This window comes from Scyliorhinus canicula, chromosome 13, assembly GCF_902713615.1.
Source record: "Scyliorhinus canicula chromosome 13, sScyCan1.1, whole genome shotgun sequence".
Classification (NCBI taxonomy): domain Eukaryota; kingdom Metazoa; phylum Chordata; class Chondrichthyes; order Carcharhiniformes; family Scyliorhinidae; genus Scyliorhinus; species Scyliorhinus canicula.
This window is the reverse complement of record NC_052158.1, coordinates 17407994-17435201: the sequence shown is the minus strand read 5'-3', so window position 1 is coordinate 17435201 and position 27208 is coordinate 17407994. Positions and strand designations below refer to the sequence as shown.

The 27208-nt window shown below is 50.8% G+C and overlaps 1 protein-coding gene across 1 annotated transcript in view; it reads right to left on the bottom strand.

The window, feature by feature from the left end:
- Positions 1 to 27192, bottom strand: part of LOC119976490 — a 63775-nt gene extending 36583 nt beyond the window's left edge. The window contains exon 1 of the mRNA XM_038817033.1: positions 26967 to 27192. The gene's annotated coding sequence lies outside the window, so the exon portion shown is untranslated. The remainder of the gene's footprint in view (positions 1 to 26966) is intronic.
- Positions 27193 to 27208: the final 16 nt, after the last annotated feature.

Genomic DNA, 27208 nt, shown 5'->3' with positions numbered 1-27208 from the left:
ACCCTCTGACATTGCAGTGCTCTCTCAGTACTGACCCTCTGACAGTGCAGCACTCCCTCAGTACTGATCCTCTGACAGCGCAGCACTCCCTCATTACTGACCCTTTGACAGTGCAGTGCACCCTCAGTACTGACCCTCTGACAGTGCAGCACTCCCTCAGTATAGAATCTATGACAGCGCAGCACTCCCTCAGCACTGACCCTCTTGACAGTGCAGCACTTCCTCAGTACTGACCCTTGACAGTGCAGCACTCCCTCAGTACTGATCCTCTGACAGTGCAGCGCTCCCTCAGTACTGACCTTCTGACAGTGCAGCACTCCCTCAGTACTGACCCTCTGACAGTGCAGCGCTCCCTCAGTACTGACCCTCTGACAGTGCAGCACTCCCTCATTACTGACCCTCTGACAGTGCAGCACTCCCTCAGTACTGACCCTCTGACAGTGCGGCACTCCCTCAGTACTGCCCCTCTGACAGTGCAGCACTCCCTCAGTACTGCCCCTCTGATAGTGCAGCACTCACTCAGGACTGACCCTCTGACAGTGCGGCCCTCCCTCAGAACTGACCCTCTGATAGTGCAGCACTCCCTCAGTACTGACCCTCTGACAGTGCAGCGCTCCCTCAGTACTGACCCTCTGACAGTGCAGCACTCCCTCATTACTGACCCTCTGACAGTGCAGCTCTCCCTCAGTACTGACCCTCTGACAGTGCGGCACTCCCTCAGTACTGACCCTCTGACAGTGCAGCACTCCCTCAGTACTGCCCCTCTGACAGTGCAGCACTCCCTCAGTACTGACCCTTTGACAATGCAGCGCTCCCTCAGTGCTGACCCTCTGACAGTGCAGCACTCCCTCAGTACTGATCCTCTGACAGTGCAGCACTCCCTCAGTACTGACCCTCTGACAGTGCAGCCCTCCCTCAGTACTGACCCTCTGTCAGTGCAGCTCTCCCTCAGTACTGACCCTCTGACAGTGCAGCACTCCCTCAGTACTGACTCTCTGACAGTGCGGCACTCCCTCAGTACTGACCCTCTGACAGTGCAGCACTCCCCAGTACTGACCCTCTGACATTGCAGTGCTCTCTCAGTACTGACCCTCTGACAGTGCAGCACTCCCTCAGTACTGATCCTCTGACAGCGCAGCACTCCCTCATTACTGACCCTTTGACAGTTCAGTGCACCCTCAGTACTGACCCTCTGACAGTGCAGCACTCCCTCAGTATAGAATCTATGACAGCGCAGCACTCCCTCAGCACTGACCCTCTTGACAGTGCAGCACTTCCTCAGTACTGACCCTTGACAGTGCAGCACTCCCTCAGTACTGATCCTCTGACAGTGCAGCGCTCCCTCAGTACTGACCTTCTGACAGTGCAGCACTCCCTCAGTACTGACCCTCTGACAGTGCAGCGCTCCCTCAGTACTGACCCTCTGACAGTGCAGCACTCCCTCATTACTGACCCTCTGACAGTGCAGCACTCCCTCAGTACTGACCCTCTGACAGTGCAGCACTCCCTCAGTACTGACCCTCTGACAGTGCGGCACTCCCTCAGTACTGCCCCTCTGACAGTGCAGCACTCCCTCAGTACTGCCCCTCTGATAGTGCAGCACTCACTCAGGACTGACCCTCTGACAGTGCGGCCCTCCCTCAGAACTGACCCTCTGATAGTGCAGCACTCCCTCAGCACTGACCCTCTTGACAGTGCAGCACTCCCTCAGTACTGATCCTCTGACAGTGCAGCACTCCCTCAGTACTGACCCTCTGACAGTGCAGCGCTCCCTCAGTACTGACCTTCTGACAGTGCAGCACTCCCTCAGTACTGACCCTCTGACAGTGCAGCGCTCCCTCAGTACTGACCCTCTGACAGTGCAGCACTCCCTCAGTACTGACCCTCTGACAGTGCGGCACTCCCTCATTACTGACCCTCTGACAGTGCAGCACTCCCTCAGTACTGACCCTCTGACAGTGCGGCACTCCCTCAGTACTGCCCCTCTGATAGTGCAGCTCTCCCTCAGTACTGCCCCTCTGACAGTGCAGCACTCCCTTAGTACTGACCCTCTGGCAGTGCAGCACTCCCTCAGTACTGACCCTCTGACAGTGCAGCGCTCCCTCAGTACTGACCCTCTGGCAGTGCAGCACTCCCTCAGTACTGACCCTCTGACAGTGCAGCACTCCCTTAGTACTGACCCTCTGGCAGTGCAGCACTCCCTCAGTACTGACCCTCTGACAGTGCAGCACTCCCTCAGTACTGACCCTCTGACAGTGCAGCTCTCCCTCAGTACTGCCCCTCTGATAGTGCAGCAGTCACTCAGTACTCCTCAATACTAACATACAAATTAGGAGTAGGCCTAGTCCATTTGGCCCCGCGAGCTTGTTCTGCCATTCAATAAGACAATTGATCTTCCTATTGTGGTCTCAACATTTTCACGCCTTCCTCCCAATAACCTTTGACTCCCCTTTCAGATAAGGATCTATCTAAGTCAGCCTTAAAATGATGCCTTGACCCTGTGCACTCCGCTCTCTGATGAAGAAAGTTCCACTGTCTCATGGCCCATCTCTGACAAATAAAATCTTCCTTATGTCAGAAACATTTCTTTCCACACCGTCAAGCCCTCTCGGGATCTTATATAACAAAGATCAAAGAAAAGTACAGCACAGGAACAGGCCCTTCGGCCCTTCAAGCCCGTGCCGACCATGCTGCCCGTCAAAACTAAAATCTTCTGCACTTCCTGGCTCCGTACCCCTCTATTCCCATCCTATTCATGTATTTGTCAAGATGCCCCTTAAATGTCACTATCGTCCCTGCTTCCACCACCTCCTCCGGCAGCGATTTCCAGGCACCCACTACCCTCTGTGTAAAAAACTTGCCTCGTACATTTCCTCTAAACCTTGCCCCTTGCACGTTAAACCTATGCCCCCTAGTAATTGACCCCTCTACCCTGGGGACAAGACTCTGACTATCTACTCTGTCTATGCCCCTCAGAATTTTGTAGACCTCTATCAGGTCGCCCCTCAACCTCCGTCGTTCCAGTGAGAACAAACCGAGTTTATTCAACCGCTCCTCATAGCTAATTCCCTCCATACCAGGCAACATCCTGGTAAATCTCTTCTGCACCCTCTCTAAAGCCTCCACATCCTTCTGGTAGTGTGGCGACCAGAATTGAACACTGTACTCCAAGTGTGGCTTAACCAAGGTTCTATACAGCTGCAACATGACTTGCAAATTCCTATACTCAACGCTCCGGCCAATGAAGGAAAGCATGCAGTATGCCTTCTTGACTACCTTCTCCACCTGTGTTGCCCCTTTCAGTGACCTGTGGACCTGTACACCTCGATCTCTCTGACTTTCAAAACACTTTAGAGTTCTACCATTCACTGTATATTCCCTACCTTCATTAGACCTTCTAAAATGTATTACCTCACATTTGTCCGGATTAAACTCCATCTGCCATCTCTCTGCCCAAGTCTCCAAACAATCTAAATCCTGCTGTAAGATGCGGTATTGTTGCTGGACTGCGTCTACAGGCCCTCAGGAGCAGGGATCCTGCACCGCACAAGGGGCCAGCACGGTACTGGAGTGACTCACACAGCTCCAGCTGTCGATACCGGGGTCAAAGGGCGTCGTGGATCTGTGCATGCGCGCTGCGGCCAGTGCGAACTCGCGCATGCGCACTAGGTTCCTTCTCCGCGCCGGCCCCGACACAACATGGCGTAGAGCTACAGGGGCCGGCACGGATTAAAAGAGGCCCCCACCAGGAGAAGCCTGCTCACTATTCGATAGGCCCCAATCGCGGGCTTGGCCATGGTGGAGGCCCCCCCTTCCCCCCCCCCCCCCCCCCCGCCCCACCAGGCCCCCCCGCGCAGGATGGACGCCGAGGTCCCGCCGGGTAAGACCGAGGGGCTGTTTAGCTCACTGGGCTAATCGCTGGCTTTGAAGGCAGACCAATGCAAGCTGGCAGCACGGTTCAATTCCCGTAACAGCCTCCCCGAACAGGCGCCGGAATGTGGCGACTAGGGACTTTTCACAGTAACTTCATTTGAAGCCTACTCGTGACAATAAGTGATTTTCATTTCATTTCATATGAACGGCGCCGGCGGGACTCGGGCTATCTCGGCGGCCATTCGGCCCATCCAGCGTGGAGAATCGCCGGTGGGGGCCGCATAGAGCGGCTCCCGACCAGCGCCAATGGCGCCGATTCTCCGGTCACCAGAGAATCGGTGGACCGTCGTTGGGGTGGCGTCACGTGAATCGCGGCCAGCCCAGCGGTTCTCCGAAACAGCCCCGGGGTCAGAGAATCCCGCCCAGGATGTCTGGCAGCAACTGTGGAGAGAATATAAAGGAGCGAACGATTCAGCCATCGGCAAACTTTCATCAACATGGGATCTAATGGAGCTTTATGGAGTTCTTATTTGGGGGAGTTATTTGGAGGTGCCAATTATAAAAGGTTACTCAGGTCACTGCTCTGAACACAGGTCGTCTTACAAAGGTTTGCTGCGCAATGTCTGCTTGTTTAACCTTATGTATTGTCTCGCATTGACAATCAACTGTATCTGACAAATTCAGGAAGAAAGGCAAGAGAATACGTTACTTAACACCAGTAAATGATTGGTTCAGCCCAGTCGCAGATAGTCACAGGCCTTGTTTACAGATAGTTGAGAAATCAAGGAAATGTGTGGTGAGTTGATTTAAAAGATAACACACAGCAACTGGGTAGAGAAACACTCCTTCAGTACTCAGAGGGCTCTGGCTACAGAAACACTCCTTCAGTATTCAGAGGGCACTGGCTACAGAAACACTCCTTCTGTATTCAGAGGGCACTGGGTACAGAAACACTCCTTCAGTACTCAGAGGGCACTGGGTACAGAAACACTCCTTCAGTACTCAGAGGGCACTGGCTACAGAAACACTCCTTCAGTACTCAGAGGGCACTGGCTACAGAAACACTCCTTCTGTATTCAGAGGGCACTGGGTACAGAAACACTCCTTCAGTACTCAGAGGGCACTGGGTATAGAAACACTCCTTCAGTACTCAGAGGGCACTGGCTACAGAAACACTCATTCAGTACTCAGAGGGCACTGGGTACAGAAACACTCCTTCTGTATTCAGAGGGCACTGGGTACAGAAACACTCCTTCTGTATTCAGAGGGCACTGGGTACAGAAACACTCCTTCAGTACTCAGAGGGCACTGGGTACAGAAACACTCCTTCAGTACTCAGAGGGCACTGGCTACAGAAACACTCCTTCAGTACTCAGAGGGCACTGGCTACAGAAACACTCCTTCAGTACTCAGAGGGCACTGGGTACAGAAATACTCCTTCAGTACTCAGAGGGCACTGGGTACAGAAACACTCCTTCAGTACTCAGAGGGCACTGGTTACAGAAACACTCCTTCAGTACTCAGAGGGCACTGGGTACAGAAATACTCCTTCAGTACTCAGAGGGCACTGGGTATAGAAACACTCCTTCAGTACTCAGAGGGCACTGGCTACAGAAACACTCCTTCAGTACTCAGAGGGCACTGGCTACAGAAACACTCCTTCAGTACTCAGAGGGCACTGGCTACAGAAACACTCCTTCAGTACTCAGAGGGCACTGGGTACAGTAACACTCCTTCAGTACTCAGAGGGCACTGGCTACAGAAACACTCCTTCAGTACTCAGAGGGCACTGGGTACAGAAACACTCCTTCAGGACACGGTGACTAGAGACAGAAACATTCTTGGAAAACTTTAATTACTTTGTTGACTAGTGGGCATTTTTATCCACATTCACTCATGCCAGTCAGTGCCAGTACAAACTGTCTCATATATGCGTTGTTAGTTAGTATTTTGTCACAATGTTTTGAAGCTATTTCTGTCAGTGCTGCTACAAATCCTTTGGAAGGAAGTGACACTTGTATGTGGGTGTGGAATGATTCTTGCCCTGTTGCTGCGGCTTTCATCGATAAAAGACATCAGATTAGTCACGGCCAATATGTCTGCTCGGAAAATGGCTCCACATTTCAATGATGGAGGGGTGAAGGGTTTAAGTGTGTGACATTCTGTGGTTACTTCATTTAAACTGAAACCGCCATGTGTTGAACCAACATATTGGTCAGGGTCAGAGGACAGCCCTTTCCCAAGCTGCCAAACACGCACCGTGGATAAACACTTCAGCAGAAATTTGAAGATTCACTGTCAGTAATGACAGTGTGATCCCATCAAACACTCCCAGGACAGGTACAGCACAGGGTTAGATACAGAGTAAAGCATCCTCTACACAGTCCCCATCAAACACTCCCAGGACAGGTACAGCACGGGGTTAGATACAGAGTAAAGCTCCCTCTACACTGTCCCATCAAACACTCCCAGGACAGGTACAGCACGGGGTTAGATACAGAGTAAAGCTCCCTCTACACTGTCCCCATCAAACACTCCCAGGACAGGTACAGCGCGGGATTAGGTACAGAGTAAAGCTCCCCCTACACTGTCCCATTAAACACTCCCAGGACAGGTACAACATGGAGTTACATACAGAGTAAAGCTCCCTCTACACCAGTGGTGGGCAAACTATGGGCCCGCCAAAGGTCTTTATGCGGCCCACCAAGTCATTAAAAAAAAAAAATTATTTTTTTAAAAATTATTATTTTTTTAAATTTTTAATTATTTTTTTTAGGTTAATGGGGGGAGCTGTTGGGTTACTTACTGGTATAGGGTGGATACGTTGACTTGAGTAGGGTGATCATTGCTCGGCACAACGTCGAGGGCCGAAGGGCCTGTTCTGTGCTGTACTGTTCTATGTTCTCTATGAGGCGCCCAGAATCATAACCGGGTGAAGTAATTATTTTACTTAATATACTATGCGGCCCTTTAAAATTGTGAATTTCTGAATGTGGCCCTTGCACGGAAAAGTTTGCCCACCCCTGGTGTAGAGGAAGCTTTACTCTGTATCTAACCCCGTGCTGTACCTGTCCTGGGAGTGTTTGATGGGACAGTGTAGATCTACACTGCCCTATCAAACACTCCCAGCACAGATGCAGCATGGAGTTAAATACAGAGTAAAGCTCCCTCTACACTGCCCCATCAAACACTCCCAGGATAGGTACAGCACAGGGTTCGATAAAGAGTAAAGCTCCCTCTGCACTGTCCCATCAAACACTCCCAGGACAGGTACAGCACGGGGATAGATACAGAGTAAAGCTCCCTCTACACTGTCCCATCAAACACTCCCAGGACAGGTATAACATGGGGTTAGATACAGAATAAAGCTCCCTCTACACTGTCCCATCAAACACTCCCAGCACAGATACAGCACGGTGTTGGAAACAGAGTAAAGCTCCCTCTACACTGTCCCCATCAAACACTCCCAGTACACGTACAACATGGAGTTAGATACAGAGCACAGCTCCCTTTACACTGTTCCATCAAACACTCCCAGAACAGGTACAGCATGGGTTAGATACAGAGTAAAGCTCCCTCTGCATTGTCCTTTCAAACACTCCCAGGACAGGTACAGCACAGTGTTAGATACAGAGTAAAGCTCCCTCTACACTGTCCCATCAAACACTCCCAGGACAGGTACAGCACAGGGTTAGATACAGAGTAAAGCTCCCTCAACACCGTTCCATCAAACACTCCCAGGACAGGTACGACATGGAGTTACATACAGAGTAAAGCTCCCTCCACACTGTCCCATCAAACACTCCCAGGACAGGTACAGCACGGGGTTAGATACAGAGTAAAGCTCCCTCTACACTGCCCCATCAAACACTCCCAGCACAGATACAGCATGGAGTACAATACAGCGTAAAGCTCCCTCTACACTGCCCCATCAAACATTCCCAGGACACGTACAGCACGGGATTAGATACAGAGTAAAGCTCCCTCTACACTGTCCTATCAAACACTCCCAGGACAGGTACAACACGGGGATAGATACAGAGTAAAGCTCCGTCTACACTGCCCCATCAAACATTCCCAGGACAGGTTCAGCACGGGGTTAGATACAGAGTAAAGCTCCCTCTACACTGTCCCATCAAACACTCCCAGGACAGGTACAGCATGGGGTTAGATACAGAGTAAAGCTCCCTCTACATTGTCCCATCAAACACTCCCAGGACAGGTACAGCATGGGTTAGATACAGAGTAAAGCTCCCTCTGCATTGTCCCTTCAAAACTCCCAGGACGGGTACAGCACGGGGTTAGATACAGAATAAAGCTGCCTCTATGCTGCCCCATCAAATACACCTAGGACAGGTATAGCACGGGGTTAGATACAGAGTGAAGCTCCCTCTACACTGTCCCATCAAACACTTCCAGGACAGGTACAGCATGGGGTTAGATACAGAGTAAAGCTCCCTCTACACTATCCCAACAAACACTCCCAGGACAGGTACAGCACAGGGTTAGATACAGAGTAAAGCTCCCTCAACACTTCCATCAAACACTCCCAGGACAGGTACAGCACGGGGTTAGATACAGAGTAAAGCTCTCTCTACACTGACCCCATCAAACACTTCCAGGACAGGTACAGCACGGGGTTAGATACAGAGTAAAGCTCCCTCTACACTGGCCCCATCAAACACTCCCAGGACAGGTACAGCACAGGGTTAGATACAGAGTAAAGCTCCCTCTACACTGTCCCCATCAAACACTCCCAGGACAGGTACAGCCCGGGATTAGATACAGAGTAAAGCTCCCTCTACACTGTCCCCATTAAACACTCCAAGGACAGGTACAGCACGGGGTTAGATACAGAGTAAAGCTCTCTCTACACTGACCCCATCAAACACTCCCAGGACAGGTACAGCACGGGGTTAGATACAGAGTAAAGCTCCCTCTACACTGGCCCCATCAAACACGGGGATCCAAATAATCTCCCGGTGAGGCTGGTGGAATAGGAGCTGCCCCGCTGAGGGGCGGAGGCCTAGCAGGTGAGGCTTGTGAGTCTTCTGCTTAAAAGCCGCCCCGGATTGGGACCTGCTTGATTGAAAGTCCCAGCTGGGACTTATGTATGTGCTGTATGCCACGTTCTTTATGTAAACTTCTCGCGACTCCTGAAAATATTATGGGCACGATCTGCTGGGCACGTTGCGCCTGCAAGTCAGCTCGCCAATACACAACGTGGCCAGTAGATGCTGGTAGACCCTGCTCCCGGGAACTAACCGGCTCGCTATGGTCCGCGAGATCTAACGCAACCTCGCGAGACGTTGCAATATGAATCCCAGCCATAGTGGGTGGAATCACTTTTTAGCAAATCTGCATATTAGAGCGAGACAGCTAGTCTCACTTTAATATGTAGTTCCCTGATGTAACTGTGACAAAATGCATAAGCAATTATGTATATAGTGATATACGAGACCTCCAACCAGCAGGGGGCAATAGAGAATAACCACATGACACTGTTACCTCAGGGAGTTGGTAGAAGGTCTTCGTAGCGGATAGTCATGATTTGTTATTAGATTATTTATAGTAGTGAGTAGTTTTTGATAATATTCTTATTGTTATCTAACCCATCCAATTGTTCAACAATAAACTAGATGTTCTTTAGTGCACTTATCCGACCGGCCAAGCACCAGAACGTAACATGGCGCCATATTTGAAGATCTAACAAGATACCAGGATTGGCTTTGAAGATCTAAAGGCAAGGTTACGAGAAAAGAAAGAAAAATAATTTTTATTAATCGGGTAGAGTACTGACAAATGTCACTCAACGCATCGGAGTCTGTGTTGGAAAGTCTGAAGACACATGACCAGCTTCGGGTCTCTGGTACTGTAGATGCGAATTAGCGCGCTTTTAAACAGCAATTGACACCAGTTGGCAGCTCTACATTTCAGTCACTGTAGCAGGTCCACAAGTGATAGAAATCTTTAACACCTGCGCACTCACTAACGAAGTGGATAAAAATAACTTTGATGAAGTCGTAAAAAAATTTGATCGACACTGCACCCCGAAGAAAAATTAAACATTTGAGCGGAATGTTTTTCGCACACATACACAGCACGCAGGTGAATCGTTCGACAGCTTTTTAATAGACTCGAGGTTGAAGGCGCAGACCTGTAATTTTGCCACTCTGCAACCGTCGATGATCCGCGATCATGTGATGTTCGGGATTAGCAATGACAAGGAGAACGAACCCCAACTCGACGATGCCATTAAAATATGTCATGCCATAAAGTTAGCGCACAGCAGATTCGAAATCTAAGCCTGAAGAAGTTTGGCGCAAAGCTCGGAGATGCAGCCAACCCGTGTTGTGATGCACCCTAAGGCAAAACATGGTCCCAGCAGCGGTGGCCATTTTAAGTGGGTAATCAAAACCACCATTTTATTCAAGCGATGCGGCAACATGAATTTGCAAAGACAATGTCCAGCATTTGGAAAAGTCTGTTCTAATTGCAAAAGCAATAAATCACTTTGCAAAACAATGTTTTTCTAATAAAAAATCAGAAATGCCAAAATCGATCAACGTGTTTGATTAGATAAATCTCGAAGACACATTTTTCATAGATATGATATCTAGTGATGATAAGCATTGTGACAGCATGCAAGTTAAACAGGCTTCAAAGCAAACTTGCATTACAAGCAATGCAAATGTTCAATGAGATAATTGGACATTAATAAAACATTAATCAATGTCAAACTCGACACAGGAGCGAGAGCCAATCTTATAAGTTTATCCGATATGCAAGAAATGAAGATTAAACAGCACATTTTATTTTTTATCTTCAATCTTTTATAAATTTAGAGTACCCAATTATTATTTTCCAATTAAGGGGAAATTTAGTGTGACTAATCCACCTAACCTGCACATCTTTGGGTTGTGGGGGTGAAACCCATGCAGACACGGGGAGAATGTGCAAACTCCGCACGGATAGTGACCGATGGCTGGGTTTCGAACCTGGGTCCTCAGAGCTATAGTCCCAGTGCTAACCACTGCACCACATGCCACCCTAAACCGCAAATTTTAAATACTGCAGTACTTTTAAAAGATTACAACGGCAAAATAATTAACACACTCGGAGTATCGAACTAGAGGTCAGTGTAAAGAATAAAGTGCATTGTGCAGGCTGAGCGTGAATCATTATTGGGAGTGGAAGCATGTGAAGCACTTGAACTGGTAAAAAGAGTCTACACTGCAGACTCTGCTGTAAGTACGCAAAGTACATCAGTGGATGCAATCCGAAAAGAATTTCCTGAAATAGTTGAAGGAAATCGGAGCTGCACCATTCACTTATCATATGCAGTTAAAAGAAAATGCGCAACCAAACAAACACGCACCAAGACGTCTACCAGTTCCATTGAAGGAATGACTTAAGAGTGGACTGGCGAGAATGACAAATCTGGGGGTGATAATACGCATTGCAGAACCAACAGATTAGGTGAACTCCATGGTTTGTGAGAAGAAATGGAACAATGACCTCAGAATCTGTATGGATCCCAAGGATCTCAATTTGAACATAAAGAGAGAGCACTATCCTATCCGAAGAGAGATCAAATCACGTGTGAGATGTCAGGAGCGACATGCTTCAGCAAATTAGATGCATCACAGGGTTTTTGGCAACTCAAGTTGGATGAGAAGAGCACAAAGTTGTGCACCTTTAATATTCCAGTTGGGCGATACTGTTTTGTCAGAATGCCATTTGGTATTATTTCAGCATCTGACATTTTGAAAAAATTAAAATCGCTTATTGTCACGAGCAGGCTTCAATGAAGTTACTGTAAAAAGCTCCTAGTCGCCACATTCCAGCGCCTGTTCGGGGAGGCTGGTACGGAAATTGAACTGTGCTGCTGGCCTGCCTTGGTCTGCTTTAAAAGCCAGCGATTTAGCCCAGTGTGCTAAACCAGCCCTGGTTTATTCCACAGCCCGGGCAATGGAACATGTTGCAGAAGGCATTACAGGCGTCAGGGTGTCCGTAGATGACATAATCGTTCGGGGCTTGACAAGAAGAGAGCTCGACGAAAGGCTTATCAAAGTGCAAAGAATCATCAAAGCTTGGTCCAAAATTAAATAAAGCCAAATGCCAGTTTGGTGTTGAAAAAAATCACATTCTTAGAAGACAAACGTTCTGCTAAAGGTATACAACCTGACCAAGAGAAAATAAAATCGATTTTAAATATGTCACGTCGAACAGACAGAAAAGGGGTCCTCAGGATGCTTGGCGTGATAAATTTTGCAACAAAATTTATTCCTAATCTTTCAGAGAAAACAAGGTGCTTGCGGGAAACAATCAAGAAAGATACTGGGCAGGAGTCTCTGGTAGCCGACACCAAAATCGGGGCGTGCGATTGGGCAGAGAATAGCTCCCGATGCCAAAATCATGGCTGGTGCCGGTTTGACACATGAAAGCAAGCTCGTAGAATATTAAACCGTCTTCAGATTGATGTGTCTGCTGCTCTTTGCACTGAGTTGAGCCACAGGAGGAAAGCCCACGTGGAAGCCGACTCAATACACAGGCCTTAAAGAGAAATCTAATCACCCAGGTTACAAAGTATGATGATGAAGTTACAGAGATATGGGGCTAGATTCTCCGCCGGCAGGATGCTGCGTTTAGCCGGAAACTCGGGGGTGGGGCTGCCCCACAACGGGAAACCCCATTGACCAGCCGGCGAAACGGAGCATCCCACCAGCGGGATGAAACAGAAATGTGGCGCGGCAGGGCGGGGAATCCAGCCCATAATTTCAATCTCATCTGCACGGCAAGTAAACATCTTGTTGTAGCGGATGCACTATCTCGTGCTACGGAAGAAAGAAGACCAGCACTTGGAAGGGGATGTACAAGCACATGTGAATCTAGTGACAGAATCCCTTCTAATCTCAGATGAGAAGTCAAAATTAATCAGAAACAAAACCAACAAAGATTTTTTTTTTTTAATTTTAGAGTGCCCAATTCAATTTTTTTCAATTAAGGGGCAATTTAGCATGTTCAATCCACCTATCCTGTACATCTTTGGGTTGTGGGGGTGAAACCCACGCAGACACGGGGAGAATGTGCAAACTCCACACGGACAGTGACCCAGAGCCGGGATCGAACCTGGGACCTCGGCGCCGTGGGGTAGCAATGCTAACCAATGTGCCACCATGCTGCCCAAAACCAACAAAGATGACAATTTACAGGAAGATAATAAAATATCTCACAGAGAGATGGCCGAAAGGATCCTGCTCCAAACATTATAATATCAGAACAGAGCTGAGTGCAACCAATAGTTTATTTGCGAAGGCAAAATGGAATAATCATTCCAAAATCGTTACGACCAATGATTCTGAAAAAGATTCATGAAGGGCACTTCTAACACAGCTGCCTCACGGCGCCGAGGTCCCAGGTTCAAACCCCGGCCCAGGGTCACTGTCCGTGTGGAGTTTTTCACATTCTCCCCGTGACTGCGTGGGTTTCGCCCCCCACAACCCAAAGATGCGCAGGGTTGGCCATGCTAAATTGTCCCTTAATTGGACTCCAAATTTTGTTTTTTACATGAAGGACACTTTGGCGTAGGAAAATGCAAACGACGAGCCAGAGAGGTGGTGTAATGGCCGGGCATCAATCAAGATTAACAGATCATGATCGAAAACTGTGCAACTTGTCAGGAACTTCATAATAAACAGCCGAAAGAACCAAATGGGCGAAATCATTACAAGTCCAAGGGAGAAAGTAGGAATGGATCTGTTTTATCTGGCCGGAAAAGAAGTTAGTAATCGACTATTTCTCTAACTTTCTAGCAAACTCATCAGCTAGCTGTGTCATCATTATGGGGCAGCAGGGTAGCATGGTGGTTAGCATAAATGCTTCACAGCTCCAGGGTCCCAGGTTCGATTCCCGGCTGGGTCACTGTCTGTGTGGAGTCTGCACGTCCTCCCCGTGTGTGCGTGGGTTTCCTCCGGGTGCTCCGGTTTCCTCCCACAGTCCAAAGATGTGCGGGTTAGGTGGATTGGCCATGCTAAATTGCCCGTAGTGTCCTAATAAAAGTAAGGTTAGGGGGGGGGGGGTTGTTGGGTTACGGGTATAGGGTGGATACGTGGGTTTGAGTAGGGTGATCATGGCTCGGCACAACATTGAGGGCCGAAGGGCCTGTTCTGTGCTGTACTGTTCTATGTTAAACATACCAAAGACATTTCTGCGCGCCATGGAAGACCTCATGAGTCATGAGTGATGATGGCCCATGTTTTATGATTGGACAGAGTTTGCACAGAGCTAATGATATTCAGCATATAACTTGGAGTCCTCTGTATCCACAATCCAACGGGAAGGCTGCAAAAGGTGTTCGCATTGTGAAGCGGCGGCTCAAAAACGCTATGGGCCGCCGGGAACATCCATATCTCGCACTGCTTAGCTATAGAGCAGCACCATTGTCAAATGGATTATCTCCTTCGCCGATGTTGATGAATCGACAGCTCAGAACAACCTTACCTTACATTCCACTGGAACTTACAAATCGAAAAACTGTGAGGAAGCTCACATTTCAAAAATGGAGACAGAGATATTATTACAAAATGACATGAAGGCAATAGCCATGAGAAAACGATGAGACAGTCAGGGTAGAAGATCCTGATGGAAAAGGATGGTTGAAGTGTGCGAAGGTACTACAATCATCCCGATGGGCCGAATGGCCTCCTTCTGCACTGTATGTTCTATGTATCTATATGAAAATATGTAAATAATGTACACATTATGCATATCATGTATATTGTATAGTAAATTGAGATCATGTATGAAAAACTATACATTTCCAAAGAAAAGGGGATGTGATGATATGCATAAGCAATCATATATACAGTAACATACAAGACCTCCAACCAGCAGGTGGCAGTAGAGAACAACCGTGTGATACTGTTACCTCAGGGAGTTGGTAAAGGGTCTTTGCAGTGGATAGTCAGGATTTTAGTAGCTCTGAGATTATTTATAGTAGTTTTTGATAATATACTTATGGTTATCTAACCCACACAGTTGTCCAACAATAAAACTTTAACTAGTCAAGAACTAGATGTTCTTTAGTGCAATTAACCGATCGGCCAAGCACCAGAATGTAACAGTAACCATGGTGTTGGGATCTAACCCATCGCCCCGGAGACCTCAGCCGAGCACCGCTCAGTATTGGTCACCGGAAATGGAGACCAGACAGAATGGCACTCATGTGGGATCTCCCAGGGGATTGGAGGTCCCCAGTGGTTAGCCTCTTGGCAGAATGGCACCCTGAAACTGCTGGTGCCAGCCTGGCATTGCCAAGGTGCCCACGTGACATTGCCAGCTGGTAGGAGCACTGCTAGAGTGCCAGGCTGGCATTGCCAAGGTGCCAGGATGGCATATTTTACTGACGGGGATTCGGACAGGGATGCCATGCGCTCAAGAGGTGGGGTGCGAGGGGGGGCTGCCGAGGAAGCCCTTATAGGTGAGTAGGGGCTTTGGGTGGGTTAAGGTGTCGTGTCGGGGGCTTGCAAGATCAGGACGTGCTCAAGACACCTCAGTGCAGGAAACGGGTTTAAGAAGGGCCGCGCGTTCCCCACTGAGGCCCCGTATCCAACCAGAATCGCGTTAGATAGCGTTGTGTCTGCCATCAAGCACGCGGCTAAACGCACACGCTGTGGGACACTGTGCCCATTCAGTTACATTGGGCCCAACAATGTAGTGTAGCCTATCCTGCGACACAGCGGAACATGCAGTGCAGCGTATGCTGCGACGCAGCCTAAGATGCAGTGCAGCGTATCCTGCGACGCAGCCTAAGATGCAGTGCAGCGTATCCTGCGACGCAGCCTAAGATGCAGTGCAGCGTATCCTGCGATGCAGCCTAAGATGCAGTGCAGCGTATCCTGCGACGTAGCCTAAGATGCAGTGCAGCGTATCCTGCAACACGGTTCGTCAGGCAGTGTGGTCTGTTTTGTGACATAGCCTGCTGCACTGCGCAACCTCTGCAGCAGCCAGGACCAGTGACACAGATTGAAATGCGGAGCACAGCGGTTCAGCGAAGCTCTACGTCAGACCAGGCTCCAAACCGAGGGAACTTCCTCTGCCAACACAGCACGGCAACAGGATGTGAGGTCATTGTCCGCAGCTTGCCGTCTAAGCTTTCACTTCCTTCTTTCGCTGGTCTTTATTTCAATTTCCCATCTGTTTTCCCTGGTCCTTTTATTGAGGGCGTTAACCTCACACTGAGGCCACAGTCACCAGTTAGCTATACTTTACCCGTGATTTGGTGGGCTGCTCAACTGTGCAGGGCATCACGAACAATTTGCTACCCACGCCATGTCAATTTGTCAAAACTGGCTGGATTAGGCCAAGGGATATTGATTCAGAGCAAGAAATCAAATAGTAGAAATTTGCCTGATTCTGCCCGCCTCAGTGCTTACACTTTCAGGTCTGAGGGAGTGCCGCACTGTCAGAGGGTCAGTACTGAGGGAGTGCTGCGTTGTCAGAGGGTCAGTAATGAGGAAGTGCGCACTGTCAGAGGGTCAGTAATGAGGGTGTGCTGCATTGTCAGAGTGTCAGTACTGAGGGAGAGCTACACTGTCAGAGGGTCAGTACTGAGGGAGTGCTGTACTGTCAGAGGGTCAGTACTGAGGGAGTGCTGCACTGTCAGTGGAATAGTAATGACCAAGTGCTGCACTGTCAGAGGGTCAGTACTGAGGGAGTGCTGCACTGTCAGAAGGTCAGTACTGAGGGAGTGCTGCACTGTCAGAGGGTCAGTACTGAGGGAGTGCTGCACTGTCAGAGGGTCAGTACTGAGGGAGTGCTGCACTGTCAGAGGGTCAGTACTGAGGGAGTGCTGCACTGTCAGAGGGTCAGTACTGAGGGAGTGCTGCACTGTCAGAGGGTCAGTACTAAGGGAGTGCTGCTCTGTCAGAGGGTCAGTACTGAGGGAGTGCTGCACTGTCAGAGGGTCAGTACTGAGGGAGTGCTGCACTGTCAGAGGGTCAGTACTGAGGGAGTGCTGCGCTGTCAGAGGGTCAGTACTGAGGGAGTGCTGCATTGTCAGAGGGTCAGTACTGTGGGAGTGCTGCACTGTCAGAGGGTCAGTACTGAGGGAGTGCTGCACTGTCAGAGGGTCAGTACTGAGGGAGTGCTGCACTGTCAGAGGGTCAGTACTAAGGGAGTGCTGCTCTGTCAGAGGGTCAGTACTGAGGGAGAGCAGCACTGTCAGAGGGTCAGTACTGAGGGAGTGCTGCACTGTCAGAGGGTCAGTAATGAGGGAGCGCTGCACTGTCAGAGGGTCAGTACTGAGGGAGAGCTGCACTGTCAGAGGGTCAGCACTGAGGGAGGGCTGCATTGTCAGAGGGTCAGTACTGAGGGAGGGCTGCACTGTCAGAGGGTCAGTACTGAGGGAGTGCTGCACTGTCAGAGGGTCAGTACTGAGGGAGTGCTGCACTGTCAGAGGGTCAGAACTGAGGGAATGCTGCACTGTCAGAGGGTCAGTAATGAGGAAGTGCGCACTGTCAGAGGGTCAGTAATGAGGGAGTGCTGCACTGTCAGAGGGTCAGTACTGAGGGAGTGCTGCACTGTCAGAGGGTCAGTAATGAGGAAATGCGCACTGTCAGAGGGTCAGTAATGAGGGAGTGCTGCATTGTCAGAGGGTCAGTACTGAGGGAGAGCTACACTGTCAGAGGGTCAGTACTGAGGGAGCGCTGCACTGTCAGAGGGTCAGTACTGAGGGAGTGCTGCACTGTCAGTGGGATAGTAATGACCAAGTGTTGCACTGTCAGAGGGTCAGTACTGAGGGAGTGCTGCACTGTCAGAGGGTCAGTACTGAGGGAGTGCTGCACTGTCAGAGGGTCAGTACTGAGGGAGTGCTGCGCTGTCAGAGGGTCAGTACTGAGGGAGTGCTGCACTGTCAGAGGGTCAGTACTGTGGGAGTGCTGCACTGTCAGAGGGTCAGTACTGAGGGAGTGCTGCACTGTCAGAGGGTCAGTACTGAGGGAGTGCTGCACTGTCAGAGGGTCAGTACTAAGGGAGTGCTGCTCTGTCAGAGGGTCAGTACTGAGGGAGTGCTGCACTGTCAGAGGGTCAGTACTGAGGGATTGCTGCACTGTCAGAGGGTCAGTAATGAGGGAGTGCTGCACTGTCAGAGGGTCAGTACTGAGGGAGTGCTGCACTGTCAGAGGGTCAGTACTGAGGGAGTGCTGCACTGTCAGAGGGTCAGTACTGAGGGAGTGCTGCGCTGTCAGAGGGTCAGTACTGAGGGAGTGCTGCAGTGTCAGAGGTCAGTACTGTGGGGGAGTGCTGCACTGTCAGAGGGTCAGTACTGAGGGAGTGCTGCACTGTCAGAGGGTCAGTACTGAGGGAGTGCTGCACTGTCAGAGGGTCAGTACTAAGGGAGTGCTGCTCTGTCAGAGGGTCAGTACTGAGGGAGTGCTGCACTGTCAGAGGGTCAGTACTGAGGGAGTGCTGCACTGTCAGAGGGTCAGTAATGAGGGAGTGCTGCACTGTCAGAGGGTCAGTACTAAGGGAGTGCTGCTCTGTCAGAGGGTCAGTACTGAGGGAGTGCTGCACTGTCAGAGGGTCAGTACTGAGGGAGTGCTGCACTGTCAGAGGGTCAGTAATGAGGGAGTGCTGCACTGTCAGAGGGTCAGTACTGAGGGAGTGCTGCACTGTCAGAGGGTCAGTACTGAGGGAGTGCTGCACTGTCAGAGGGTCAGTACTGAGGGAGTGCTGCGCTGTCAGAGGGTCAGTACTGAGGGAGTGCTGCATTGTCAGAGGGTCAGTACTGTGGGAGTGCTGCACTGTCAGAGGGTCAGTACTGAGGGAGTGCTGCACTGTCAGAGGGTCAGTACTGAGGGAGTGCTGCACTGTCAGAGGGTCAGTACTAAGGGAGTGCTGCTCTGTCAGAGGGTCAGTACTGAGGGAGTGCTGCACTGTCAGAGGGTCAGTACTGAGGGAGTGCTGCACTGTCAGAGGGTCAGTAATGAGGGAGTGCTGCACTGTCAGAGGGTCAGTAATGAGGGAGTGCTGCATTGTCAGAGGGTCAGTGCTGAGGGAGTGCTGCACTGTCAGAGGGTCAGTACTGAGGGAGTGCTGCACTGTCAGAGGGTCAGTACTGAGGGAGTGCTGCACTGTCAGAGGGTCAGTACTGAGGGAGTGCTGCACTGTCAGAGGGTCGGTACTGAGGGAGTGCTGCGCTGTCAGAGGGTCAGTACTGAGGGAGAGCCGCACTGTCAGAGGGTCAGTACTGAGGGAGCGCTGCACTGTCAGAGGGTCAGTGCTGAGGGAGTGCTGCACTGTCAGAGGGTCAGTAATGAGAGAGTGCTGCACTGTCAGAGGGTCAGTACTGAGGGAGTGCTGCACTGTCAGAGGGTCAGTAATGAGGGAGCGCTGCACTGTCAGAGGGTCAGTACTGAGGGAGTGCTGCACTGTGGGAGGGTCAGTAATGAGGGAGTGCTGCACTGTGGGAGGGTCAGTAATGAGGGAACACTATTATCAGAGGGTCAGTTCTGTGTATGTCCATGAGTCTGTTTCTTTGTCTTTATCTGTGTCTATATCAATATTTGTATCATTATCTGTGTCTGCAGCTGTATCTGCACCTTTGTCTGTATATGAGTCTCTATTTGTAGCTGTACCTATGTCATTGCCTGTGTCTGTACATGCGTCTGTGTGTATCAATCTGTGTCTAAAATAGGGCTCGTTTAGCTCAGTTGGCTGGACAGCTGGTTTGTGATGTAAAGTCTACCTCGCACCACGGATTCAAGTCCAGCGCTGTCTGTCCAGTGTATTTCTGTGTCACTGTCTGTGAGTGTGTACAATGTGTCTGTGTTACTATCTATCTCCAAACAGTGTATCTTTCTCTGTGTCTGTAGTATGTATCTCGGTGTGTTTCTGCAGTGTGTATCTGTGTTGGTATTGATTGTCTTTACAGTTAGGTGGGTTAGGTGGATTGGCCATGCTAAATTGCCCATAGTGTAAGGTTAATGGGGGGATTGTTGGGTTATGGGTATACGGGTTACGTGGGTTTAAGTAGGGTGATCATTGTTCGGCACAACATCGAGGGCCGAAGGGCCTGTTCTGTGCTGTACTGTTCTATGTTCTAGTGTATCTGTGCCTGTGTCCCTGCCTGTGTTACAGTCTGCATCACTGTGTGTGTCTGTACAGTGTTTCTGTACCTGTGCCCCGCCTGTGTTACAGACTGTATCACTGTGTGTGTCTGTACAGTGTATCTGTGCCTGTGTTACAGTCTGTATCACTGTGTGTGTCTGTACAGTGTATCTACGCCTGTGCTCCTGCCTGTATTGCAGACTGTATCGCTGTGTGTGCCTGTACAGTGTATCTGTGCCTGTGTCCCTGCCTGTGTTACAGACTGTATCGCTGTGTGTGTCTGTACAGTGTATCTGTGCCTGTGTTACAGTCTGTATCACTGTGTGTGTCTGTACAGTGTATCTATGCCTGTGCTCCTGCCTGTGTTACAGACTGTATCGCTGTGTGTGCCTGTACAGTGTATCTGTGCCCGTGTCCCTGCCTGTGTTACAGTCTGCATCACTGTGTGTGTCTGTACAGTGTATCTGTGCCTGTGTCCCTGCCTGTGTTACAGACTGTATCGCTGTGTGTGTCTGTAGAGTGTATCTGTGCCTGTGCTCCTGCCTGTGTTGCAGACTGTATCACTGTGTGTGTCTGTACAGAGTATCTGTGCCTGTGCCCCTGCCTGTGTTACAGTCTGCATCACTGTGTGTGTGTCTGTACAGTGTATCTGTGCCTGTGTCCCTGTCTGTGTTACAGTCTGTATCACTGTGTGTGTGTCTGTACAGTGTATCTGTGCCTGTGTCCCTGTCTGTGTTACAGTCTGTATCACTGTGTGTGTGTCTGTACAGTGTATCTGTGCCTGTGTTACAGTCTGCATCACTGTCTGCATCTGCATCTATAACTGTACCTGCAGCCCTAGCAGTGTCTGTGTGATGAGCTGTGTTTGTGTGATTGTTTTTGTTACTGCCTATGTTACAGTCAGTGTCACTGCCTGTGTCTGTGTGACAGTCCGGCTGTATCATTGTGTTTGATGCTGCCTGTTTTACAGTCTGTACCATTGGGCAAAGTTTTGCGGCCAGGCTGCGACCGGAAAGTAACTTCACTGGGAGATCCCGCACCTGGGATCTACCCGGATTGCAATGCCTCGCCAGATCTCATGAGACGCTGCGATGTGAATCCCGCCTTGGTAGGCAGGATCACTTTAACAATTTGCATATTAGAGAGAGACAGCTAGACTGGCTTTAAAGTGCAGATTCCCGAGGTACCCGAGGCATGGGATCTATCTCCTTCACCTTGGAGACCTCAGGGCGCATCATTCAGCCACTGGTCTCCACAAACGGGGACTGGATGGAACAGCACTCGTCTGGTGCCAGCCTGGCACTTCAATGTACCCAGGTGGCACTGCCAGGTTGGCATGGCCAAGGTGCTGAGCTGGCATTTTTTGTGCTGGTGTGATTGGGCTGGGGGTGCTGGTTTCCTGCTGTAGTGGGTCAGTCTCTCGTTCCCCTGAGGAGTTCTGGTGAGTGGAGCTTCTCAGTCTAGAAACCGGGGGCCTGTGTGTGGCCTCGGCCACGCGTTCCCCGTTGAGTCTCTTATCAACTGCGAACCGCCTTTTACAGCCTGTCTTTCCCGGCGCTAAACTCGCTCGCTACCGTACTTTGTTCCCATTTTGTAAAATCGCTCCCATTTTTTGCATCTGTATCTATTACTGTATCTTTGTCACTCTCTTTGTCTGTGTGACAGTCTGTGATTGTGTGATTGCATTCATTATTGTCTGTGTTACACTCTGTATCACTCCCTGTATCACTGTATCTATAACTGTACCTGCATCACTGCCAGTGTCTGTCTGTCTGTGTTTGTGTGATTGTGTTTGTTACTGTCTGTGTTACACACTGTATCACTCTCTGTATCACTGTATCTACAACTGTACCTGCATCACTGCCAGTGTCTGTGTGACGGCCTGTGTGTTATACCGTTAATTCACTGTGAGAACGAGTGAAAATTAGGCTTTATTATCCATAACTCGCCTGCCAGAGTCAGCTGTTCAAATAAGTGCCACCCACAGGTGGCCGGTCTATAGATGGCCCCGGTGAGGGCGGAGCCAGAGGCGGAGCCCACCGGGATTCCAGTACAGTACCTGGAAGTAGCCCGTCTCATGACTTCCAGGTCATAGGTCACATCATTATACAGACAGACAGGCATTAGGTGAAATACATTCACCACGCTGTGTTTGTATGATTGTGTTTGATACTGCCTGTATCACTGCCTGTATTACTAACTGTGCCTATAAGTGTATCTGTGTCACTGCCTGTGGTTGAGACATCCTTCATGGGCATTTACTAACCGGCCAATATTCAGCCCTGGAGGCTGCAAAGGAATCAAACCCGTTGGTAAATGAGGTCAACATGTGTGGCATGCAGGTGGAGGTACTGGGGGTGCCGATTGAGCTGGAGGAGGTGGTCAAGGGGATAGGGAGCATGCAGTCAGGGAAGGCGCCGGAGCCGGACGGGTTTCCGGCGGAATCTTATAAAAGGTATTTGGACCTGTTGGGTCCCCTGTTGGTCCGGACCTTTAACGAGGCAAGGGGGGGGGGGGGGGGGGGGGGGGGGGGGGGCTCTGCCCCCAACTATGTCACGGGCGCTGATTTCCTTGATCCTGAAGCAGGACAAGGACCCTCTGCAGTGCGGGTCATATAGGCCGATTTCGCTGCTGAACGCCGATGCTAAGCTGCTGGCAAAGATCCTGGCCGCTAGAATAGAGGATTGCGTGCCCGGGGTCATTCATGAGGACCAGACGGGGTTTGTGAAGGGGAGGCAGTTGAATACGAACGTGCGAAGGCTCCTCAATGTCATTATGATGCCGGCCATGGAAGGGGAGGCGGAGATAGTGGTGGCAATGGATGCGGAGAAGGCCTTTGATAGGGTTGAGTGGGAGTATTTGTGGGAGGTGCTGGAGAGGTTTGGGTTTGGGGAGGGGTTTATCCGGTGGGTGAGGCTGCTCTACGAGGCCCCGATGGCGAGTGTAGCCACAAACAGGAGGAGGTCGGAGTACTTTCAGCTGTACCAGGAGACGATACAGGGGTGCCCCCTGTCCCCCTTGCTCTTTGCATTGGCGATTGAGCCTCTGGCCATGGCATTGAGGGAGTCAGGGAACTGGAGGGGCCTGGTGCGGGGTGGGGAGGAGCATGGAGTGTCGCTGTATGCGGACGACCTGTTGCTGCATGTGGCGGACCCGGTGGGGGGGATGCCGGAGGTGATGAGGATTCTTAGTGAACCTGGGCAAGAGTGAGGTGTTTGTGGTGCATCCGGGGGATCAAGAGGAGGGGATTGGTAGGCTCCCATTGAAGCAGGCAGGTATAATGATGTGACCTATGACCTGGAAGTGATGAGACGGGCTACTTCCAGGTACTGCACTGGAACCCAGGCAGGGAAGGTACCTAGGGGTCCAGGTGGCTGGGAGCTGGGGGGCCCTGCACAAGCTCAACCTCACAAGGTTGGTGGAGCAGATGGAGGAGGAGTTTAAGAGGTGGGATATGTTACCACTGCCACTGGCGGGGAGGGTGCAGTCCGTTAAGATGACGGTGCTCCCGAGGTTTTTGTTCCTGTTCCAGTGCCTCCCCATCCTTATCCCGAAGGCCTTTTTTAGGAGGGTCAACAGGAGTATCATGGGATTTGTGTGGGCGCATGGGACTCCGAGGGTGGGAAGAGTGTTCCTGGAACGAGGCAGGGATAGGGGGGGGGCTGGCGTTGCCCAACCTCTGTGGGTACTATTGGGCTGCCAATGCAGCGACGGTGTGTAAGTGGGTAATGGACGAGGAAGGGGCAGCATGGAAGAGGATGGAGGTGGCGTCATGTGTGGGCACGAGCCTGGAGGTGCTGGTAACGGCGCCGTTGCCGCTCCCTCCAACGAGATATACCACGAGCCTGGTGGTGGCGGCTACCCTCAAAATTTGGGGGCAATGGAGATGGCACAGGGGAGAAGTGGGGGGCTCGATGGAGGCCCCGATAAGGGGGAACCATCAGTTTGTCCCAGGGAGCATTGATGGCGGATTCCGGGCTGGCACAGGGCAGGGGTTAGGAGGTTGAGCGACCTGTTTGTGGAGGGGAGGTTCGCGAGCTTGGGGGAGTTAGAGGGGAAGTTTGGGCTCCCCCCGGGGAACATGTTTAGGTACATGCAGGTTGCCAGGCAGCAGGTGAAGGGGTTCCCCTTGCTGCCCCCATGAGGGGTGCGGGATCGGTTGCTCTCGGGGGTGTGGGTTGGAGGAGGGAGGATTTCGGACATATACCGTGTGATGTAGGAGGTAGACGAGGCCTCGGTGGAGGAACTGAAGGGTAAATGGGAAGAGGAGCTGGGTGAGGAGATTGAGGAGGGGACGTGGATGCCCTGGAGAGAGTGAAATCCTCCTCTTCCTGTGCGAGGCTTAGCCTCATACAGTTCAAGGTGCTGCATAGGGCCCACATGACTGGGACGAGGATGAGTAGGTTTTTCGGGGGCAAGGACAGGTGTGATAGGTGCTCGGGGAGCCCAGCGATCCACGCCCATACGTTTTGGGCATGCCCAGCACTGGGGGAGTTTTGGAAGGGGGTAGCAAGGACGGTGTCAAGGGTGGTGGGATCCAGGGTCAAGCCAGGCTGGGGACTCGCAATTTTTGGGGTTGCAGTGGAGCCGGGAGTGCAGGAGGCGAAAGAGGCCGGTGTTCTGGCCTTTGCATCCCTAGTAGCCCGTCGGAGGATCTTTCTCCAATGGAAGGATGCGAGGCCCCCAAGCGTGGAGGCCTGGATCAATGATATGGCGGGGTTCATTAAATTGGAGAAGGTGAAATTTGCCCTGAGGGGATCAGTACAGGGGTTCTTTAGGCGGTGGCAGCCTTTCCTGGACTTCCTGGCAGAACGGTAGGGAAATAGGCCGGCAGCAGCAGCAACCCGGGGGTGGGGGGGACGAGGGGGGGAAGGGGGGGGGGTTTGGATCGGGGGGGAGGGAGAACTGTGTACATGGGTCTGTGGGATGTGGCGGGTGTTATCTCTTTCCCTTTTGTTGTTGGGTGTTAACATAGAACATAGAACAGTACAGCACAGAACAGGCCCTTCGGCCCTCGATGTTGTGCCGAGCAGTGATCACCCTACTTAAACCCACGTAACCCGTATACCCGTGACCCAACAATCCCCCCATTAACCTTACACTACGGGCAATTTAGCACGGCCAATCCACCTAACCCGCACATCTTTGGACTGTGGGAGGAAACCGGAGCACCTGGAGGAAACCCACGCACACACGGGGAGGATGTGTTCTTTTGTTTTGTTTTTCTTTTGTTTGTAGTTGCTTTTGAAGTTGGCTGGGAATTGTTCTTGGGGTGTTACCACAGTTGTTTTGTTAATAGAGTTGAGTTGTTTATATTTTGTAAAAATTTCAATAAAAATTATTTATAAAAATAAAAAAATAAAAAAACATGTGTGGCATGGCAAGGCTGCAAAATTCCTCCCTTTTGCGATTTGCTTGTACATTGCTCCATGGATGTCATTATTAGATGATCCCAATGAATCCTTTGCCAGACAGTGCCCATGGATTGTCTAAGTTTCCCTCACTGAATGACTTCCGGTTTATTGTGTGAATTCAGAATTCTTGTACTTTTGACAACTCGATAGAGATAACTGCTGAGTACTGAAGCTGCCCAATAGTTTGAACTGAACCAATAGACAATCATAGAATCATAGAATTTACAGTGCAGAAGGAGGCCATTCGGCCCATTGAGTCTGCACCGGCCCTTGGAAAGAGCACCCAACCTAAGCCCACGCCTCCACCCTATCCCCGTAACCCAGTAACCCCACCTAACCTTTTTGGACACTCAGGGACAATTTAGCAGGTCCAATCCACCTAACCGGCACATCTTTGGACTGTGGGACTGTGGGAAGAAACCGGAGCACCCGGAGGAAATCCACGCAGACAGGGGAGGATGTGCAGACTCCGCACAGACAGTGACCAAAGCCGCAAAGCGAAACTGGGACCCTGGAGCTGTGAAGCAACTGAGCTAGCCACTTGTGCTACCGTGGCCCCCCCCCCCCCCCCAAAACGGGCGACCTGACTTCCAAAATTCCTGCTGAAGGAGGAATCTGGCCTTACAGATCGCTGGCTGGCGATCCCGGGCTGGGAGTGCCCCCATAAAAAGGAGGCTCTGACTATATCAGGGGGCCCTTATACGGGAAGCTGAACTGCCAAGACATCTACTGAAGGAGGAGTTTGTACATCGGAATGCAGTGACAGAGGGAGGTTGATCAACCGGACTAATTTGCAAAAGAGGAAGTTGGACTCTCAGTATGTTTATTGCTAAAGGGGCTGTCAGACCGTTTACTGGAGAAGCAGTGTGGGAGAGTTACCAAACCCAGCATTGCCAGGGTACTAAGCTGGTCAATGCCACAGCGAATATAGGAGAGACACTGTCACAAAAAGGCCCGGACTGGATGGACATCCTCAGTGCATGCATATAGATGGGCTGAAAGACTCCAAAACAGCAATAATCCCGCCACCTGGTTGCAATTTTGTCCACAAGAAAACCCTCATAGAATGAGCCAACACGGAAGGAGGCCATTCGGCCCATGGTGCTTGTGCCGCCTCATTAAAAGAACTACCCAATTGGCCCTTACTTTCCACTTCTACCCTCATAGACCCGCAAATTGTCCCCTTCAGGAGTTCCTCCAATTCCCTTTGGAAAGTTCCTGTTAAATTTGCTTCTACCCCCCCCCCCCCCCCCCCCCCCCCCCCCCATTACCCTCTCCTTTCCGGCATGGCCTTCCGAATCGTAAAAGCTCGGTCGTTGTGGAAAATAAAGATCTCTAATCCTCCCCCCTCTGGCTCTTTCCGTCTGTTATCCGCCGGTTACTGACTCACTGAGAGTGGGAGGGTGTAGAGGATTCACTCTTCTCTCTCAGGGGGGAAGGTTGAAAGATTTCCCTGGCTTGGGGCGTGTATGTTGTCAATCGCATTAGGCCTCGTCCTGTACGGAGAGGGGTTGGAGACACAGGCGATACCAGAGTGGCGTCTTGGAAGGCAAAACCCGGGGTACTCACATCAATGCAGACACCTTTGGCGTGGGCTGTTCTCTGCTTCTTTTGGGCCCCACATCTCCTTCTCCTCCCCCTGTTTCAGCGCCTCCAGTCAAAGGGCCGGCCCACCGCGCATCCACAATCACAGACAGGAAGGCAGCTGAAATCCGTGCTTGGCTCCCAGCTACCTGGTGGGAACGATGCGAGCCCGGCGCCACAAGGCCTTTCTGTTTCTGCCTTGTTGTGTCTCTCTGCAGTTGGCTCTG